This window comes from Phlebotomus argentipes, unplaced genomic scaffold (genome assembly GCF_947086385.1).
Source record: "Phlebotomus argentipes unplaced genomic scaffold, Phlebotomus argentipes genome assembly contig_15, whole genome shotgun sequence".
Lineage (NCBI taxonomy): Eukaryota > Metazoa > Arthropoda > Insecta > Diptera > Psychodidae > Phlebotomus > Phlebotomus argentipes.
In genome coordinates this window covers 4558343-4575527 of record NW_026776181.1, presented here as the reverse complement: position 1 = coordinate 4575527, position 17185 = coordinate 4558343, and positions in this window count along the sequence as shown.

The window sequence follows — 17185 nt, the reverse complement described above, 5'->3', positions numbered from 1 at the left end:
AGCCCCAAAAACACACCGGAGGCAAACATTGAAGATAATATTCGTTGTATTATTCATAGTTGAGAGATGGTGATAATGTCTCTCTGGTGGAATGTCGGTGGGTCGAGGACAGCCGTAAGAGACCACAAGGAGGAATATTGCGGTGGCGAAAGTCAGGCCCGAGAAGGGGAAACTAATTGGAGGAAGTTGAGGTCTTGAGCAACAGGATGAGAGTTTTGGGTGATTGTGCGGCCTTTGAATTTGCACAGCGACTCTGTGAGTTTGTTTGCAAGAAATGAGACAAATAACAATTATGTGGATACCTTAATGGATATTTATCACAAACAATCATGACTATTTTAATAGGTGAAAACTTGCACGACAAACTTGACACGTTTATCACAAAGTTCGAGGTGGATTCGTGTTCACCCAAATGTTGCTCTAATGAAGCTTCAAGAGTTGCAATTCGGTGACTTTGATCAAATGAATTAATGATCGTGAGTGTTTATTGCAATTTCTGAGTGGGCTATTCAATGCAAAATGGTCACAATACAATATCTCACCGCACATTACTTAGCACAAATCTAATGCTAAATCCTTCTGCTCAACTTTCCGAGAGGTTTTTGTACATAATTTGTGGTTCTGTAGTTGAGAAATTCATTCGGCACCACAACGAGATTATCTGTTGAAAACTTTCCCTAAACTCATTTATATTAAAATTCCATTTTGATTTTTCCCACCCTCAGTCATTCGAAGATGGCAAACTTTCTTGCGTTCAACCCTGATCCTTGTGGATGTTATATACAGTTCGCAACGGAATTATCGTCACTTGAGCAACTCCTCGACGCAAAACGGGAAAATGCATAATGTTTAATTCAATATCATGAGACATTTACAATGCTGTGCGACTCGAGTGGCACTGGAATTCGCCCCGAAGGCATGTGGGTGACAAAATTAATTCATTAATTATGAACCATCAACAATACTTAAAATTTTGACACCGCATAGTTCAGGGCACTTGAGCAGAAGTTTCTCCATCTTGACAAATTTAACAATGTCGCTGGAGGAGCAACAAAGAAATGCTCCGTGCGCGCTGGTGTGACACAAAAGGAAAAGTCTTCGCATTTAACCTCAAACAATACACCTTTCGTCGGGGAGGGGGAGGCGATGGGCTTGCGGTTGGGATGGATATTGCTGATGTTGTCAAACTTTTCGGGCAAACACTCAATCCCATTCTCTCACTAAATTGTATGCATGGATTGTATAGATTTTGGGGTGAATCTTTTGCTGGTTGCGCAACCCCCACTTTAAATACCAAATCTCGGTGCGGTGAATTTTGTATCACCGGGGGTTGACATAAAATGTCAGCAGGAGAGAGAGGTTATAGGTCATCAAAGGGGAATGCAAGAACAAGGAAAAAGCCCAAGATTTACGGGTGAATTCCCTACTTTTTCTCCCTGAGCCATGCGTCACAGCCTGACCATAATTCTGCCTCGACCTCCTTTCGCCTTGTTTACTGGCCAAAACCGCCAGAGTGGGAATCCATTGGATGATAATAATTGTGGGAGACCGCAGAAATATTTAGAGATAATGGTGGAGCAATTGAAAGAGCAGATTAAGCAGAAACTTTCCAACAATATAGCCTCAAATGGCAGGGAGGAAGTGTAATATAAAATATTGCGCCCAATGCTGAAGGAAGAATATATGTCAAAACTGCCACTGAGTCTCGGGCAATTTTGTGTGCGGATTTCAGGCCATGAGATTTATGTGTGGGATTAATTTTGGGCCATTCCGGTGTATAAATTTTCCAGCATATGGTAAAAAGTAATCGATTTAGTGGGTGAGATGACTCCAGAAGCACCCTCGAATATCTTATCTCAGCGCCTCTCCTAAGATATCGAATATTCAAAGGGACATGTTAATATCCCCCCCTCGACTCACACAACATCTCCCAAGCAAATAGTGTTAAATCATCGTAATCAATCTTAAATTCTCATTATGTGCGATAGGCAGTGCGTAAATTTCATGCCAAGAGAGCCATATATATCGGCATACGCACGTCTACACGTGTTGTAACGCATATAAAAACAACGACCCCATCGTAATTATCATCAAGATCGAAAGCATTTCAGGAGGGTTGGAAGTGCCTAATGATATTCTCCAGATCATACACACACGGGTCGAGCGGTCTATTGAGAGAAAGTGAGTTGTTCTATGAGGTGAAATTCCCACCCACCCACTTTGCCCACCCACCCTTTAAACCAGCCATCTTTTGCGCTTTCGCCAGTCGCAGACGCTGTGCAGCATGTGGCGATAAAAAGGGACCCGGGGATTATGCATGGGAATAGAGGGAGGGATTTTCCCTCCGCCAAACATTTGTTCAACACATATGATTTGAAATCACTAATGAATTCGTTACTTACCCTTTTAGTTTCATCCCCCCAAAACATTCAAGTTCATTTGCACAAGATATTTCACATGAGAACCCCTTGCGGCACATTTGATGGGATTCACACGATATTTGTGAACATCTCGCAAAACAGAGTGATCAAAAAAGCAAATAAACCCCCTTTCATGTTCATCTTCAAACTCCAGAGGGTGATTTGCAACCCAACGCTGCCAGTGCGCATAGTGCTTCTGGAATGGATAGCAAAAGTGAGGAATTTCTTTCATTTGCACTGTGCAATGAACATTCTTGTTTTTGCCATCATTAGAGGCACTTCATGAGAGTGGCTTTCATTTAAAGCCACTCTTATTTTGAATAGTCTATCACACTACAGCCACTAGCCAATCATTGCTGTGGTTGTGTCTATGAGAGACTGTGTTTTTGCTCTGGTTTTTGCCAATTTCAGGACACAATTGCGCATTATGCCAAAAGAATTCCCATTGAGAAGTTTCTGAGTAAATTCACCTCAACCTACACGCACTGCATGTTTTATGGCACTGTAAATTCGAATTTAAAACTATGGTGGGAGTGCAAATTAAAATTTTATCCAGCGGGGAGTGGATGTATCGAAGGCGAGAGGGCGATGGTGATAAAAGAATTACAATGTGGAGGTGAAACGCATTTTAATATCATCGCCATATCCCTTTTCGCTTCACCCAGGAGAGCATTTGATAGTGTAAAAGTGAAATGTTGATAAATTCTTTATGAATCGCTGCATAAATAAGGGCACAAAAAAGGAAGCGAGTCCATGTCGGAGGAAGGTTTAATATTTCATTGGAGGGTAACGTGTAACATACGGGGTGGGAGTGTAATATGGGAAACATCGAGGAAATTCGATTTTTTTCCTACGCCGTGCCTTTTTCCTTATACTTATATATGAAATTTTATTTCATTATGTGCATCGTCAAGAAGCACAGCTATTGATTTTTTGCCATCAGCCATTTAATATTCACGATGTCGATTGTCATGGTGAAAAAAGTTCATTCATCATCGCATGGCAGGATTTCTGGCTGTACTCTCAGCAAAGTTGGGAGGGTGGAAAAAAGGCACAGTGTCAATGGTATGTAATTTAAAGTTGCCTCCGAATCAAATATTGAGGGGATTTTCGTATTCCAAAAATTGTTTATTGTAAAATTTCTCGGAAAAGCGCCTAAAGAGTCAACAATTTGATTATGTGTTGTTGATTATTAGGTATATATGCGAAGGACACGCTGAAGGATTATTCAGCATACAGTAGTGATACAAACATAGCCACGGAACTATGGCAATTAAACATCCACATCAAAGAGTGGCGTAAGTTCAGCGAGGGTGACTTAGTATTCCGGGCGAGGCTTCACGAAATGAGCACAGATTTGAGAGATTTCTCAATTACGCCACTCCGCTGGCGGTGTACAAAAAGGCGGGAAATGAGGTGCCCTGTGATTTCGAGAGAAGGGAATAGGGGAGCATTCGTTCGACGGGGATCATTAAATTTTCATGGAAACTTGTGAAGTGCTATAGCGATAGGGAGCTGTAGTGTGTCTGCTTATCCCGAGTGCGTGCGCTGTACTTGGTCCCTTCCGCTGGTGTGTTGCCCCGAACTGAGCGATCCCCAATTTTGGGACTTGGCTACAGAGCATATTCACTTAATCACCGTGATAAATGGCCTCTGCCTGCCTTGTTCAAAACAAATGTCAATCAGATAAATGCTCGCCCTACTCGCGAACTCACTCAAAAGTAACTTCATTCAAAACGAAGAGTTTGTGGCAGCCGCTCCGTCGGGATATACACATCGCCGCACTCACTCGCCCCGAACAGGCACACACTGTCGGGGGTGGCCGGGGAGAAAAGAAACTGACACCCTCGCCGGGCGAGCAGTCAGCCGGGGCCCACATACATCGTATCTCATGCTCACACCCCCTAAAAATCCCACCCCGACGGCAACAGCATGCAGTTTGAATAAATTATCATGCCGCCAAGTTACATTTTAACACGTATCCGGAGTCTGAGTGTGTTTCTATGGCGCACAAACATAGAGCACGCCATATCAACGTACAGCACATTAAGTTTGAGAGATTAAAGAACTTAATAATACACAACAGCTCCACAAATGGCAGATAAGATTCAAAAACATTAAATAACTTTTCCCTCCCCTCGCGCGCCCTCTCTTGCGCACAAACACATACACAACACCCGCATGCCTTTTCTCATTGACCCAGAAATCACTTCCCATTTCATCCACTCCACTGGATAATCCCATCTCCGCACTGCATAGTGTCCGCAGCATTTTTCGTCCGAACCAATTTGCAGGTTAGTGTCGAACAAATCCGGGAAATCCACCAAGGTGATGGAGTCAAAAGGTGTTGTGTTTCCCTCATCTCGGGGCCACTCTGTCTCTCACTTCGTGTCTCTCCTCTCCGGATACTTTAAGTCCGCCGGATTAAACTTTGTTTCCTCCCATTTAGCCTTTTTCCAAATCTTCTAGTTTCGCCCCAACAAATCGATCCAATTGTGGAGCAGCGCTTGATGGTTTATAGGGAAAGCCACATTACCTCCGATCGCTAAGCTCTCTTGTCCCCTTAATCTGCTCTCAAAGACATCAACAGCTTTCAGTAGTTAAGGCTATTAAATGAAATTTGACCCATAATGTCATGTAATGTGAAAATCGCTACTTATTCGTGGGATCAGTCGACACTGGAAAGGGATTTTTCAGTCCGAATGTCAGCGAGTCAGAGAAAGGGGAAAAGTTGTGCTAATTATTTGCAATATGCAATATCTAACATTATTACATGTTGTCTGCCTGACTGACTCGTGTGAAACATGCTCTAAAATTCCCAAAGTATTAATTCTTCCCTTAATCACAAAGCCCCTCGTGGGAGCAATTGTTGAGCGTAAATGTTGGTGTTGGTAATGGGATGAAATTTATATCGCACACTTATTTACGAAAATTTGATTAAAAATTTCAACACCGGCAATAACTGGGTGATTTATGAAATTTGTATCTTTTTACAGGGTGTCTGAAATTGTTAGTGAGAAACTCAGTGCATGTCTTAATGAAACTTCACTGGGTGCGCTTGGCAATGAAGAAAACATGAGAGTTTCTCAGTCTTGCAGTAATCGTAAGTTTTCTTATGTTTGAATTTAAATTTTCTGTTCTTGTGCTCACTTTTTTTCACTCCATAAAGAGAAGCACACACTGTAAAATTCCCTTGTAAATAAGTATCTATTTGCTCATTTCGTGAAACTTGCAATTACAATGCAATTTTCCTGTGAAATTTCACTATAGCATCAAAAGATGCTCCCCTATTTGAGTGTGGAACTTAAACTTCCTCTCCTTTTTGCGCTCTGCTGCTGAGGAGGGAAAAAAGAAGGTGGAAAGTAGGACACCCTGTATCGTGGCGTTTCGTTAGCGGAAAATACAGCGCGCAATATACCCATGACTTTAAGTACTTCACCCATATCTTTAACTACACACCCTCAATGGTTCATCATATACACTCCCGCCGCTGGAGAGCTCCAACTATTGAATATTTTGTCTGGAGAGCACTCAACTTCTTATGGAGTTGTGAAGCTTGATGGGAGCTTTTTGGAATGTGTCCCAATATTCCCGAGCATAATTATTGCACATTAATGTGAAGCATACCCATACTTCCCTTTCACTCGCTCCCGTCTTTGCATGTCTTTTATGGCTGGTGGAAAACTTTAAAATTTCCATGCAGACACTGTGTGACTGGAGATGTGGAAACTCTCCTTCGGGGCATGAATTTGATGTCTGTGCATATTATATTCGCTAAACCTTCGGGGCCTCGACCTCCCTGATGATGATATGTGTGATTTCGGCCACTTTATGTACTTTATCTCCGGCCACCACTCACATCTCACTCCGGATCTCACACCGAGCCGGGACGTAATTTAACTAGCAAGAATTTTTCAGTATACTGTCCACCCGCAAGCCCCCTTAATTCTCCCTCACGGCAGACACTCCTCTGACCGTTTGGGGCTCGAGCGGAAAAAATAATCCCTGCCCCAAGACGTAAAAAATTCTTCTTCCATATGCTAATGTTTTTCTGCTGATTTACTCGATAAGCCTCTCATAAGGCATCTCCTCGTTCTCAGGGGCAGAGAAATCTACCTACTCACGTTAGGATAGATCAAGATTTCGAGAGTTTATGTGAAAAATTCCGGGGAATCCTTGAAATGAGGCAAAGAGGCTCCCACGAGGGGTCAAATGTATGGGCAAAAAAAAGGGAGATACTCAACGGGCGGAAACATGAGATACAAATTTAAGATGAGTTGCCGGAAACATTTTTTATATGCTTAATGAAATTTAATTATTTAAAGAGACCGCACACGCCGGAAACATTGATAAAATTTCACCTTGCTACGCGACAAAGGCTGGGATTATTCACTGTGTGGTCGGAATATTATTGATACAATTTGATCTGATTGGCTCTAATTAAATATTGAACATGGTAGTTTTGTAGGTGGCTAAAGGGTCACTAATGTTTGATGAAATTGAAGGGTCTGAACAGCAATTAGTGCAGTGTCAACACAATTCCCCAACTAAGTGGACACATAAAAATGATGCTAAATTGATAACAAAGTAGTAATTAAGGACAGAAGCGTTCGGTGATGAAATATATTTGCACTTTGAAGTAATGGAACATCATATTGCTGGAGTGGTGCTTTCGAAGACGCCTGTAATTAGTATTTTGAATAGAGAGTGTACTTGGAGAGCGTAATTGATTAATGTGCTCCTTTCATATTCGATAATTTCGTTTTGGGAATAATGGAATTTTCCGTGCTAAAAGACTATAAATGGAATACCATGTCGACATAATTAGCTTCTTCCTTGCTCATTCACACAGACGTATAATTATTGAATTATCAGTGGCAGATTGACGAAAAAAAAGGTGAAGTGGAGCGTGAGGGTGGGGAAGAATCACAGCTTTTTCCCATTCATATTCAATTCGAAATAACGCAGAAACAATCAAACGCACTGTGAGAGCTTCAAAAAGGCGCTTTCACGCGGCATTTGGTGAAATAATACATGATATTACCAATTGTTGGGGGCAATTTTAACTGATAAATTACACGGTGGCGTGAGAACAAAGTAATGCCAATTTTTCGCTAAAGTGCATTTCACCCAACAATAAAATCGATTAATTCTCACACGTTCGTGTCACAGGAAAATGCAACAGTGTCGATGATGGGCTTTCAAAGAAGTGCTGTTGCCAATTTTAAAGCCATTTCAAAAAAATTCACTTGATTTGTTGATATATGTTTGGGTGGCTTTTTTCACCCACTCTCGACCGCGGACAATACATTAACATGTGTTGTGTTTGCAGTTAAAAAATTGCGAAACTTTCCACAGGGTGGAACTGCGTAATATGCCGTAGAGTTTTCTTTTCATAAGGAAAATATAAACTCCGCCCACGTCTATGCTCCGCCCAGCTTTATTGTTGGACCAAACCATGCTGACCTTTGGCTTCTCATGCCCTTGACTCACCCTGTGTGGCACAGTAAACTGCAAGTTGTTGGCAATAAACGTGCCATAGCTTTTTGAATAATTGTGATTTATGATATAAGGATGAAAATTAAATAAAATTGATATCAAGCAAATAAATCTAAATAACCCAAGCAAACACTAAATGTGTGAATAGTTTACATGACACAGGTTAAATTGGGCATAATAAATTTCATAATTCATCTAATTGGATTTAAAATCAGAATTAGTCAATTAATGAATTTAAATTTATTCGCACAAACAGTAATTTTTCGCCAAATCCTGCGAGACTGTACGTGAGAAAATTGCGTGGGCGAGTCGTGCAATTTATTGCCATTCGCATGGAGGAAGTTATTTGTGTAATTTGTGCCAAGTGTGAAGACGGCGCTCGTGGTGGGGATGAAATTGAAGGGAGTGAAAATCAAAGTGTACTCACCAGAAGCTCTCGAGCCGAAGGTGATTTTTCACCATAGCACCATTATTTGGTCGCACGGCGGAGGGATTTTCCTAATGTGCACCTTTTTATCGTGTGATTTATATGAAAAAGTTATTATTCTTTGTAATTTTTCCCCGTGACAAATATATAAAGTTTTCTTCTCTCTCGCCCATCATTCTCTGAAATAATGAGAGTCATTAAATGCGCGACAAAACTTTTTTTTGCTCCATGGGTGAAAATGTCGAAAAATAAAATGTGATAAAAAGACACGTGTGCGGGACGAAAAGTTTTCCTCATCTTTCCTCGCCATTCACGCGTGTTTTGGTGTGTACTTGATAAAGACGCTTTTCACCGAGAGTTGACTATTGAATGCGACGTAATTGTGCTGTAAATAAATCAACAATTGCGTATCATTTAATATTGTTTGTAAGAGAGATAAAAGGCAAAGCTCCAAAATCAGTGATTGTGGTGTGCCGCTAAGAAACGCCACGTGCTACAGTCAACGGCAAAAGTGTTGCGAACATACAAATGAGATGCAAATTTGCGGACACCTTCGGTCCCTCACTGTGTGTTTCTCTTATTTACTCTGGTAGCTAAATTGTCTGAAATTGAGGCTTCGGGATTTGGATGTTTGGACATAGGGCGGAGAGCCTGAAAAGCGGTGGGACAGAATAAATTAATGGAATAAAATCGTGAAGAGCGCCTTGAGATATGCCTTTGAAATCCACTGCCTCTCTCTTGTGTACCCAAGAGTGTTCACCCCTTGTCATATCTCAAAGCAAATCTCAAACAATATTGAGCATATTTCGTATTTTATCAGTTGTTTATGTAACAAACAAAAAGTTCTCCCCCTCGAGTTTTAACATGTTTCATGAAAATGAACCTATAACAATTCGCCGTACACTCAAAATGTTATGACTTTGACTAAATTGCTTGGTTGTGGATTTTCCCACATGTATCCTTTGAATGAGTTTATCTTATATTATATCTATTCACACTTGTCTTATCTCTGAGCCATTCAAACTGGCTCCTGCAGACACACACCCTTCTCCCTCTCGTCATGATGCATCCTCACACATTAAATGGCAAGGGGGTGCCAGGGCCCAATCCATGGCGGCCATCTCAAGCGGAATATTCCCCTGAGCCCGAGACTCTGGCCGTGAGCACCATTATAATCATTGTGGGGCGAAAGTATATATTGTAAAACTGTTTATTGTAGAGAATTTTAAACTAAAGTAACTTATCACAGAGAATTAATTTTTCAACCATATCCCCGCGCTTCATTCGCATCCGCCACTGAACACATACACAAGCCGCGCCATGCTCAGCGGGCGGGGCTGAGAGGGGGTGGGTGGTGCTGTGGAATTGTGGGTGTGATGGAGCATGATTCAGCATTAATAATGAAGCGAGTGGCGTAAAAGGAAGAAAAGAGAGACAAACCATTCTCAAATGAGCTCCTTAAGACAGAAAACTGTTTTGTTCGTGACTGTTCATTTATTTTGCGTACTACTTTTCACGAGAGTGAGCGACGGTACAATTTCACACCCAGAGCTGGAAACCGAGACACAATACAAACATTAAATTCCAACACGGAATTTAATTGATACTTAAGACTGGGAGTGAACATAATTATTCAATACGTCTCGCCACTGTCAAAGTCTTCTGGGGCAGCGCTTCTGAATTTATCCTCTGATACCACGATAAGCTTATCTCTCGGGTAAACACAACCCTCACTGGTGCTCACGGGCTTTTTCACAACGACTTCATCTTCACGCCCTGCACACTTCCTGAGGCGTCTGATGTCGAGATGGATGATAAATAGTGGGGTTTTGACAAACATCTGGGGGTAAGTCAAAAAAAACACGGCAAAACAAGCATTTCGGATTCATATTTGCAATCGAGAAACACCTAATCTTGATATATAAAAATGTAAAAATGTCTCATGCGTTCTTTCCCTATAATTACGAATCAATTAGCGTGAGGTTTTGCTGTCCCGCCTTAATTTTAGAAAGTCAATAAATAATTCCGACAATAGGGTATTTTTCACTGATAAAAGAACTCAGTAAAATCTCGTGTCACGAAAGTTGTGCATTTATAATCTGTTTATTCACGTGTTGTTGTCAGTGTTGTCTTTTTATCTAATGATCGTCCCATTTTTCCCCTTCAATGTAATTTTATTTACCGCTTCGCGATTCCTTACTCGCCCACCTGCCATATTACACTTCAAATTCTATTTGCGTCAAGCAAAGCTCAGTCAGGGATCATGGTATTGATCTGTTTTTAAAATGAACATATCGCGTGGCAATTATGCTCAACCCCCCGTCGAACTTTACGTGTGTGCACGTTAGATCCTCGTTACTGTGACTGGGCTTGTTTGTTGCTCGCAATACCTCCATATTGTGCACTTTTTGTCTGGTCTCCTCGCATTTCCCGTCGTGCACTTTTTTTCCCAACATAACAAGCCTTTTTTCCGGCTCCGACCGCTCGCTCAAATTTATACAGCGAAGAATTCCATGTTGTAATTGCAATAACGCATATGATGAAATTTTCAGAGGCTCGAACCATCATGCGGAGTTATAGTTGGACCTCACATGTAAATTCACTTTGACCAATCAACTGTACAAGGGCTGAAAAACGGCGACGTGGGACTTCATATTTAATTGCAAAATACTCTGTTGCCTTTTCACGGAGCGAATGGGTTTCATAAGTAAGGAGACATGACTATAAAAGAGTCAAGTATTTCAGCATAAAGCGTATCTTTCGCATTATGAAGTCTCTCTTGTGTCAGTGTGAAGATGCTCAAGAAATCTTGATTGAAAGTTCCTTTTCATAGTTGGGCATAAAAAGCGGAAAAGTGCAATCAAAACAAGTTCCCCATGAAGTTTATCTCAACTGCAAAACTTCTTACAGACGGACAAGAGATATCTTCTAAAGGAAAATCTTATTGAACATGAAGAGCAAAGAGATAAAAGTAATATTTGTGTATTTTCATTTTCATGCCAAGGGAGAGGCATCAGCGCATATCTCATTAATTTTTCACGACACGATTTCAGAAAGGCAGCGAGACAATTGCAGAGCGAAGGTGCTTAAATATGAAAAAGGTGTGACATCAATTATGCATAGGAACACACCTGAGTTAAATGTCAAAATTGAATAATAAGTGCACGGATTTGTTTGCCGAATGAAGTGGAATTTGTGCAATCTGGCAGAGTGTTATGCAGAAGGAACATCGCCATAAAAATGAATTCCATAATGCTGCATTCTCTCTTGGAGCTTGACAACTATTGGAGAGACTTTACATATACTTTTTGCTTTGTGTTTATATTTAAATGTATTGAATTTCCTGGTAAAATTTCTTATTTGATGCAAAAAAACACTTGGTGAATTTTTGCTTGAAATTCCGTGGTTTCGCAGACATGATTTCCCTCTGGCGTATTAATTAGGAAAACTTTCATTTATCTACGCTTTTCTTGGAATTCCATATTAAATTAACTGTCAAGCAGACTGTGAAATCTCTCCTCTCAGTCTCTCGCACAGCAATGCTGTCGTTTTCATGCAATTTCCACCGCACTTTATTAGAACACAAGAGAAGTCTTGATTTGTGAAGAGGCAGAGTTTCGGTTAGATATTTTTTCGCATTAGCTAAGTGGAGGTGGTGTGATTAACAAAGATGTTTCAAAGTACCTTGACGGAATACTTGGAGTTTCTGTTATTCCATTTCACGCACAAGTGTAGGAGACACCAAGGCGGAGATAATATGGTGAGAAGTGGTGTACAGCTCAGTAGGAGTCTTGAAAAGTCAAAGTGAGTGCTTCCTTCACTAACAAATCATCTTGATTTGTCGGAAAAGATGCCAAAAAAGCAGTTATAAGTGAATTCTTACAGAAATATCGAAAGGAAACTTACGAGATTTACTATAATTTAAGAATTAATGTGCAAATAGTTGGAAACTTTCAGGTTCTAGAAGTGCCAGACATTTTTGGATGTGATGTACAAATTTAGGGCATATTATCCTCACCTTGAGGGCCACATAAAAGCATTTAATGAAAGTCACAGTGATTACTTTGAGTTCAGCGTCAGGTTCCAAATAATATTCTGTGTATTATGTCAAAAACAATTATTAGGAGTTACACAGGTAGTACAGAGTCAAATACAGTGGATTTTGCATATAATCTGATAACTTTATGGAGTTTTTGGAAAATTAAATATTCACAACTCTCGTCACACTTTGCAAATGACTCATTGAAAGCTCTGTGTGCTTCTATTTCCGGAATGGCAATGGGCTTGTACATTATTTAGCACAAAAGTCATGAGTCAAAGTGAAAAATCAATAGTCATTTGATTTGGATTTTTCCCCTGCATCGTGCGTGAAATGCCGAAATATTTTGAGTGATACCCAATGTTGAATGGTGAAACTGGAAGAGTGGGTTGCTTTTTACCACACAACATTTCGGGCGCATTAATAAGTAATCAATCAATTGCGCCAAATCGATTTTCCGTGTGATTCGTGGGGCTTTTGTCAACCACTTTGACCCTCTGTCTTCATCACTTCGCTTTGTGCATGTCGCGTTGCCTAATGCCATTTTTTCTTTCTAATTATTCTCATTTGTGGAATTTTGCAAGACGTGAAAATGGAAAGATAGCAAAAATCCGTGGAATTTTCCATCTGTCAGCGGCACAATTAGAGACTGTTCGGGGCAAACTTTTTCCATATAGCAGTCCAACATCTATAACTTTGATTGAGGACACTTCCACTGGCTCGCCTTCTGTTCTATCCTTGCGGCTATTTACACAAAGTATCCCAACCATCGAGCACAACTTGCTTGCTTTCGGGTGACCCTTGTCTTGTCGTCAGTGCTCTCTTTGTCCCTCGCCCGCTCAACAGTGGTCCTCAAGTCCATGTGTTGGACACGGGTTGGCCAGAAGGAAGGTTTCCTCCTGTCGCGCCTAATGCCGCGTGCCTCTCTGCATCCGCAAAGGGACACAATTCCGGCAATTGACCCAGGATAGAATGCTGGTAGCTTCGGTGTCGCTATTGGCGTTGTGCTGCGCTCAACCGAAAAAGACAAGCTTTCACTAATAATTACAAAACTTTTTGACTGCTTCCTAACAAAACAGTTTATTCCACACCGCATACAAGAAGTACAAGCGAAAATCTCCATGCGTCTCATCCTCTTTGTCAACCTCAAAAACTCCTTATACTTGTCTGTTCAACTGTGGAGTTTCACTAAGACTTAATGACTTCCAATTACTTGGGTGCTGTCTTGTAAATGAACCAAGAAATACTTTGGATTGTTATCGAAAAGTACGAGCTCAGCGAAGGGGTGGAGAAAAATGCCCAACTATTAATTGATCTTGGGGAGAAATTACATCAAATTGCTTCACTGATACACATTCCTTGGGTGATTGGCACACTGTGCGGCGCACTTTCACGAGAAAATTCAATTTAACAGTCAAAGCTAATTGAGAGAGTTCCTCAGTTCGTGGAATTTTCTGGCAACCCTTTTCTTACTCCATCGATTTACCCAGCGGAATGTCGGCAAATCGCGCCGTCAACATCGGAAATCATCACACATGCGGTGTTCTACAGAGGATGTTGAGGAAAGAAATTTCCTTATCGATATGCTTCGTGTGGAATTCCTAATTAAAGTTAAAGTGGACGCGATATTGTGAAATTCCCAGATAAAATTCAGGAATTTCCTCACATGAATGAAATGTGCGATGAATTTACCGGATAATTCTAGAAGTATCAAATTTCCCAAGTAAGCAGTTTAATCAGGAAAAATTCTTCGAATGAAATTTTTCACAACTCCCTCTGGATAAATCCGAAGATGCTTTTCGGCAATTGAACTTCCACAAAGGAAAAGTCAGAGAAGTTTTAGCAAATTGCATGCTTGGTTCAATTGCAGATGGTTTTGGAAAAATGTACTATAAAGACACAAAAGTAGAACTTCAACGCAGTAAATCTTCCAAATCTCTCCTCGTGTAATTTGATTCCGTCTCATCACACGTGGCATTTTTTCATGTTTGCCCATTCTTGGGTATTTGTCTTTTCGCTTAAAGAGACTCTTTGCGTACAGAAAGACTAAGTTTGGGAGGAGCATGAAAATCTCTGGGGAAGCCCACAAATGTCGTGTATTTTGTGGAAAAGAATTTGCAAAATTGGCGTGAAGGAGTGTTTGAACAGATGAAGAATAGGGACACGTGTAAACCTCGGAGAATTACTGGCAAAAGCTCTGGATGGGGTCACAATTTAAATCACCATGCAAATGCCACACAGAGTGGAAGGATTACGAAAATATATTCATCATAATTTGGGTGCGAATATCTTATTTTTAGGTGTGTGTCTGTGGGAAAACGACGTGTTTCCGCGCGGGCACATTTGAATTTTCTCACCTAATTGGTGTGTAATATATGGCACCTGGAAGAGGAGTTATTGTATGGGAAAGTCCTCCACCGCTGAGCAATTTAATTTAATTTTCCATTTCAAGTCGCACACAATTGAAAAATCCCATTTTCCACACTCTATAACTCTTGCAACTGTATCTCCTTCCCACTCGCAGGCCGCCTTAGCCCAGACTCTCCGCCACGTGTGCGGGTTTTCATAGTAAGTAAACTGTATCAAGGTGCAGGGATATAAAGTACAAGTGGAGACAGTATAGTGCCACATTGGTTGATATATTATGTAATGGGGCATGTCTTCTGGTATGTTCCGCCAAGTGTAGTGGGGATTGCTACCTGGCCAAGGTAAATAGCTTCCCATTTTCGAATATACGACCCACAAAGCTTTTTCACCGTGCATTACATATGACTTACTTATACAAATAGCATGGCAGAGCGCCTCGGATGGTCTTGCAAAGTTTTCCTCTTCATCTCAACGAAATCCTCGCACCCACAGGCCAATGTTATACTCTCGGGCCGGTTTCTCGGGGCTGAATTTCCCGTCATTTCTTGAGTTTCATCGACTCTGGTCGGAATCCTTTCAGGCTTAATTGCGGAAAAGCGATGACTTGTTTCTGTACAACACAAATACTTGTTTGTGAATTAAATATCCACCCAGGTTGAATGAAAAAGGGGGAGATTATATGGCTAAAAGCCGTACATCACTTCCTGACACTTCTACAATTTGTATGAAAAATCACTAAGACTCACTAGGACTTCAAACTCCATGAAGTGTTAACAACAATATTAAAATTAGAATAATTCTAGCTTTAAATTTGGTGTTGTAAAGTGAAAATTTGAGGTTATGTTTGATTTGAATCCTCTCAATTTTCATAATTGAGATTTGCAATGAGAGAAAATGTACAATTCTGTAAATAAATGGAAATAATTGCGATTTCAGTGCAAGAATTACTATTTTCAACCATTTTTTCGTTTTAAATATGTCACATAACCTAGAAAAATAAGTCAAAATTAAGACCTGGGTAATAATTAATGCTGCGATTTGAGTTACAAAAAAACAAAGCTCAAATATTGCAAAAAATTAAACATTTCCATAAATTTCAACCGATCTGTACACCACTTCTGACCACATTATCTCTCCCTTGAAATGAAATACTGCTGCACACAGTGCTGGAAAGCTCGTACACTCTAAAGTCTCGGGCGAGTCATGATAAGAATTAAAATCTGGAAGATTTGCAGTGTAGTCCCTTTCCTAATCACTTCAGACCTTGTGAATTTTCTCGGATGAATGGAGTCAGAGAGTGAGAAAAGTCTTCTGAAGGAGAGCCACACTGGTTGGATACCAATGAATTGGAGAGGTATTTTGTGTGTTCTTGGTCAAAAATTCGTGAGTAGATTTAACAAAATTGGCTAAACACGACGCGAAGAGGTGTGGCTGAAGATGGGGCGCAAATGGAGGATAAAGTTTTTCCTCTGTGGCACCCTTAAGTAATGCCTAAAACATTGGCACGTGGGTTGGGGCGAAACTTTTTTTCTCTCCCTCTCTTCGCCTGTAATTACCCCAATTCGCAATTTCTCCTTCAGCTATAATCTCTCATGGCGTATAAATTTTAATTTATATAGCCGAAAAAATAGAATACAGCTCGCCTTTTCTTTTATTCTGTCGCCCCACCGCCATTGTGAGAAGTTTTAATAGAAGCAAAATTATCTCAATACATTCGCTGTCAATTTAATTACACTATAAACATTTTTTACGCGACATTCGCTCCCCTTTTATTGGCGACGGGTCTCGTCCTTCTGGAGAAGAGCTGCAGGATTAGGCGAACGGGGCAAAAAGTCCCATTTGAGGTGAACTCTTATTCACACCCACATGAGATGCGGAGCGACAGAGAATGAGGGTTGGAAAAAAGAAGATACAATATTTACTATATATCTAACTTCATTTGTCAACTTTTTATGTATACACTTATTCTCGGGTTATTTTAAAATGCGCCTCGGCACAAAAAGGGGTTGATCTAATTAAGCGAGTCACATCAAGATAAGTAGACGACATTCATTAAGTAGGATCTTTGTTCATTATCTTAATATATAAAACGTACTCAACTACCATTACGTCTATGTGAAGCTCGGTGAATTCATTTGATTCTTCCTCTCCCTTTCTTGCCAACACTCCGCGTGAGCACTTTTTTTTCCGCACCCACTCTTTTCTGCATTCGCCCAAAGAAATTGCTTTACATGGCATTTCCACACTGACTGGGGAGTTGCCAGAGCTCTTGTGGTATTATAAAGTGTGTTTGAATGAGAGATTTCATACAGATCAAATTGTGAAGAAAATTGCTCTCCCATGATTGTGATTTGGAATGAAATTTAATTTACGCTGTGGTCTCTGCAAAGAATTCCTCAACTGCGGGGGTGAAAAAATGACCTCATTTCACCT